The sequence below is a fragment of the Cicer arietinum genome, chromosome 3 (genome assembly GCF_000331145.2).
Source record: "Cicer arietinum cultivar CDC Frontier isolate Library 1 chromosome 3, Cicar.CDCFrontier_v2.0, whole genome shotgun sequence".
NCBI classification, from domain to species: Eukaryota; Viridiplantae; Streptophyta; class Magnoliopsida; order Fabales; family Fabaceae; genus Cicer; species Cicer arietinum.
Genome location: NC_021162.2, coordinates 62,709,442 through 62,715,441, shown reverse-complemented (window position 1 = coordinate 62,715,441; position 6,000 = coordinate 62,709,442).

The window sequence follows — 6,000 nt, the reverse complement described above, 5'->3', positions numbered from 1 at the left end:
ACTCATTAATATGTATAAAAAGTTTAATAAATTGAATAATATCACATTAAATATAATAATAATAATAATAAATTTTATTATTATTATATGACTTATAAAAAAACATAGAGAATTTATATTAAAAGATATATAACAAATTTAAACTTCACTCGTAAGAACAAATTGCTTAAGTACGGCCTGCAAAGTAGTATACAAAACATTTAATGGTGGATGGAGCTTAATGGCACCTTTTGATATTTTGTTAGTGAATTTTCACACTTTTTAGGGTTGTTCATAGAAAGTTTAGGAATTTTCTATAGGGGTGATTTAGAAATCATTAAAGAGGTTCTTTGGAGTATTGGGATTAGTGTATTAACAATTATATCGGTCATCGATTCGGCAAAGGTAATAGATTACTGTATGTATTATTAGTTGAACTATTAGATTATTAGTTGATTGTTTGATGTAATCTGATTAAATAGAAAGATTTGGTTGTATCATTCGGATTTTATAAAAAATTCTATATACATTGAGAAGAGTGGATAAATATTATGTTTTAATGAAGTTTAAAATATGAAATGTCTTTAAAAAAATAAAAATATTTCTATGAAATTTTTTTAAAATTTATCTCCTTACTAATAATAATCGTATTTATTGTAGAATGGTTCAAATCATCGTCAATTAAACTATATTGATTTATTGTCGGACTATACACTCATATAAAAGTAATTTCTCAAATTAACATTGTCAATTGTGTCATTTGAAAACACACGTATTAATCGTTACTAATTCAATACGTATTAATCGTTATTAATTCAATACGCAATATGAACACATAAAATCTATCACAAAGGAGTTAAGTATTTGAACTAATTTTGGCTAATAGTTGAAAGGAGTGGGAAGAGTTAAAAAATTAGGATTTAAGTTTTGGTCAAGGAAAAAATAATAAATATCCTAGCAATTAAGATATTTACATTTGTCAATGAATGAACAAATAAATAAATAACACGTTTCTCACTTCACTTTAAAAATACCTGTCGAGGAAAGAGATCGAAACAGAGATCGATCAAGAATGTAGTGCCAGAAATAGATAGAAAAATATAAGAAAACAAAAATAGTTTTGGGACCATTGAATAGTTTGATAATCTAACAGCGATCCCTGCTTATAGAAAAAAGAAAATCTAACAACTATTCGTCTATTTCTACTTTTGTTTGTTTCTCATTATTCGTGTTCCTTGAACGTTGAATTAAAATGCCAACAACAACCACCGTTTAGGAGTAGTAGTAGTTTAATTGACCCTGTTAGAAAGTAATAATGAATTGTTGGAAAATAATACCTATGTCACGTGATTATTTTTTTATAGAAATTTTTGTAATACTTATCCACACAAAATTTAAGACGATAAAACTTATAAAACAATATAACTTATGATATATATCTTCTTGTTGTTAGATCAGATTTTGAAATTATAGGAATTGAAATTGCAGAAAAATTAATTGAATAGAATCAAGTTTAGTTTAATTATTTGCTGCACAAGTACCGTGCTCAATTTTGAGTGTTTATCAAACAGTTTTATATAGTAATACTATGACCAACTAACTAACTTTCTTAATAATATTTTAACTATTTTAACTGACTTATAATCACAAGTAATCATTTGTGAATTAACTTTCATTGATGTTGTCACATATTTTGTTTCACAAATAGACAATGTTATTATGCTTTGTGTTCTAGTCTTCTCTATATACATATTGACCGGTCCAACACTGTAGACTATGTCTGGCCTTGTGTTACACAAATACCTCAAGGATCCTACCATTTGGTTGAATGTTGTAGAATCAATATGCTCCTCATTGCCTTCCTTTGACATTAGCAGTCATGCTTCTGATGGAGTACTAGTTCCATTGCAATCTCGCATATTCAATCTCTTTAATACATCACTAACATACTTCTTTTGATGCATAAAGACTGCATTTTCTCCAGCCACAAATTCAATACCAAGGAAATAGGACAATGTTCCCAAAATTTGTCATGTCAAACTCCTTTTCCATTCTGATTTTGAACTATTGGATTTATGCTTTATCACTGTTAGTTACTAGCAAATCATCAACATAGAGACATATTAATAGTGCAAGTGTTTGTTGTTGTCCTCTTAACATAGACTCCATAATCATTTACACATTTTTCAAACTACTTCTCTATGAGAAATCTGTCAATCCTCTTGTTTCAGACCCTAAGAGCTTGCTTCAGGCCATACAATGTTTTCCTAAGTATGTACACACTGTCTTATTTGTCTTTTATCTCATATCCTGGTGGCTGGCTTCCATAGACTTCTTCTTCTAATGGTCCATTGAGGAATGCTGACTTTACATCTAGCTGATGCATGGACCAACCTTTGTAGCTAGCCATTGACACTACCAGCCTCGCCGTTTCAATTATGGCCACTAGTGCAAAGACTTCATCATAATCCAGTCCAGGACTCTACAGAAATCCCTTTGCTAAAAGTTTGGCTTTGTACTTGGCAATTTGTCCATCAAGTTTCATCTTTATTTTATAGACCTATTTCATATCAATTGGTCTTCTATGCATTGGTAGAGTCATCAACTCCCAAGTCTTATTTCTTTATATGACACTAAGCTCATCTTCCATTGATAGTCTCCAGTTTGGATCTCTTAGGGCCTCATCATCACTGATTGGTTCTGATTTAGCTAGTAAGGCCAAATTATCAATTCTTCGTCATCATTGATTGCTGAGTCAAATGCTACTTCAAATTGATTTGATCTCACAAAAGGTTGTTTGGCTCTTCCAGATCTTCTCATTAGTTATGGAGCTAGTTGTACTGTTGTTTCTATTGGCTGATCATCATCCAGTTCCACAATTCTTGCACTACTTGAGTTGGCTGCATTGATTGAGCTGGTTGTTCTGCTTGAGTTGGTTGCATTTATCTTCCAGTCCCAATTTTTTGATTCATCTACCAATATATCTCTGATTATTACTGCCTTTTCTTTGTTTGGATCATAGAGCTTATAAGCCCCAATTGAGTCATACCCCAGTAGCACCACATGCTCAACCCTATCATCCAATTTTCTTTTGTTTTGGATAGACACATGTCAGAAACATAGTGAGCCAAACACTCTTTGATGACTCACATTTGGCCTATTCCCAGACCAGGCCTCTTCAGGTGTCTTGGTGCCAAGTCTTTTGGTTGGACACCTATTCAATATGTATACTACAGTTGACATTGTTTCTCCCCAAAACTTGTGAGACATTTTCTTTTCCTTAAACATGCTTCTAGTCACGTTCAATATGATTTTGTTTCTTCTTTCAGCAGCTCCATTGAGTTGTGGTGTGTATGGTGCAGTCACTTCATGTAACATTCCTTCTTTTTCACAAAACTCATGAAATTCATGAGAATTGTATTCTCCTCCTCCATTTGTCCTGATTACTTTAAAATTACAGCCACTTTGGTTTTCTGCCATCACTTTGAATCTTTTAAACACATTAAGTACTTCACTTTTTCTTTTAATTAGATATACCCATATTTTTCTTGTGAAATCATCAATGAATGATACAAAGTAATTGTTTCCTCCTATTGACATTTCTTCAAATGGACCACAAACATCAGAAAATATTACCTTCATCATCCTTGAAGATCTAGTTGGCAATTCTGATTTGAATGAGTTCATGTGTTACTTGGCCTGACAACATTCCTCACATATCTTCTTTGGTATCTGAATTTCAAGAATTCCTAGCACCATTCCCCTATCCTCCAACATTTAAAGAATCCTAAAATTCAAGTGCCCAAATCTTTGGTACCATAGTCAGTTTTCACTCCTGACTCCAACAACCAATCATTGGTTTTCACTGATTTGAATCTCAATTTTGAAGGTTCTGTTCTTGGATAGTGGTGCCATCAAGACAAGCCTATTTGAACTATCAAACATCTTCATTTGTCCATTTTCCATCTTCATTGAGTATCATTTCTCTAGCAATTGTCCAAGACCCAACATGTTATTCTTCATGTTTGGCATATACAACACATCACATATAACAGATTGTTTTCCATCTCTCCTTTGAATCAATACCTTGCCAACTCCTTCAGTTATTACTCTACTATTGTTTGCAAATTTGATCTCTCTTTTCACCTTTTCATTAATGCTTACAAACCACACATTACGACGTTTCATGTGGTTGGAGCAGCTTGTGTCATGATACCATAATTATGGACAGTCATCCTCTGTGCTTGTGGCAACCATTAGCAACACTTCATCAAAATCAGAATCATCTGCCTGGGTCAGATGTGCCTCATCATCCTTTCTTTTCACCTTCTTTGATCTATATTTATCAGCAAAATGGCCCCAATTTTGGCATTTATAGCATTGAATCCCCTTCTTGTTAAATTTCTTCTTACCATATTTGTCACCATTTGCTTTCTTGCTATGATTGTCAAAACTATTCTAATTGTTTGAGGATCCAACAACTTCAACAAGATCTTGCTTCTTGTACCACTTGGATTTTCCCTTTCCCTCCTTGTACTTCACTCCATCTTGATTGAATTTCTTGCTGACTTGAGTCTGCAATGCCTATACTTGTGTGCTTGATGCACTTCTTTTTTTTACTCTTAACTCATCAATACAAGAAAACTCTGATTTTGTGGCGGCCAAAAGCCCTCAAAGAGGGAGGAAAACAACTACAACTACCACATTTGTGGCGACATAAGGCAACCACAAATAATCCAGTCACAATTTTTTGGCAGCCAAAATAGGCACCAAAGTTGGTTTTTTGGTTACCATTTATGAGGGTTTAGGTTGTCACAAATGATAAAGTTGATTAAAAAAATGCACAGTTTGTGGGGGCCAAAACCACCACAAAGGATGAAATTGTAAAAAAAAAAACACAATTTGTAAGGGTGTAAGCCGCCACAAATGGGTAACTTTATTAAAAAATAATAATTTTATAATATTCGAAATTAATATTATATAAAAAAATTAATATTTATATAATTTAAATATTGAAAATTTAAATTTAAATTTAAATTAAACTAAATATTATATATAAAAATATAATTTTAATATTAATTAAATTATTACAACAACAAAAAAATAACACATTCCAAAATTTATAAATTATATCATACAAACCAAAAATAAAACACACCATAATTAAATAATAGTGTATAATATATTCATACAAACCAAAAATAAAAATAGAAAGAAGTTAGAGAGAAGATAGAAAAGTATTTGTAGAGAGAAAGGTAGAAAGAAAATTTAGAGAGAAAGTAGAGAGAAAATTTAGAAAGAATGTAGAAATGAAAAATGAGAAATGACATGAAGAATGATATATATAGGGAGAAAGAACAATATTTGTGACGACCAAAGCGGCCACAAAAATGACAATGGTATGATTTTGTGGCGGCCTAAGCCCTCACAATGCTCTAATGAGCTGATTTTGTGGCAGTCTAAGTCCTCATAATGCTCCAACATTTTGATTTTATGAAGGTATATACCGCAACAAAATTCTGTTGATATTTTCAATCAATTGTGATGACTTTTTCAGCCTCAAATTAAACCAACTTGAATTTTTGTATTTATGAGGGTTTTTTCTGTTAGTAATTTGTGAGGATTTTTTTCGGTCACAAAATCTTTTTTAAGTTAGCCACAAATTGAGTGTTTTCTTGTAGTGCATGAGCTTCCAAAGAGCCTTGCAGTTCTTTCAGCTTTATTGTATCAAGATCCTTTGATTCCTCTATTGCCACCATTATGTGATCATATCTTTATGTTAATGTCCTCATAATTTTTTCAATAATCACCACCTCAGTCATCACTTTTTCATTGGTTTCATCTGATTAGTGATTGTCTGCACTCGATTGAAGTAGTCAACCATATTCTCATCCTCCTCTACCTGCAACAACTCATACTACCTCCTTAGCATTTGAAGTTTTATTTTTCTTGATCATCTCTCCACCTTTGTAGAATTTTACCAAGATGTCCCCTGCCTTCTTTGATGTAGATGCCTTTGAG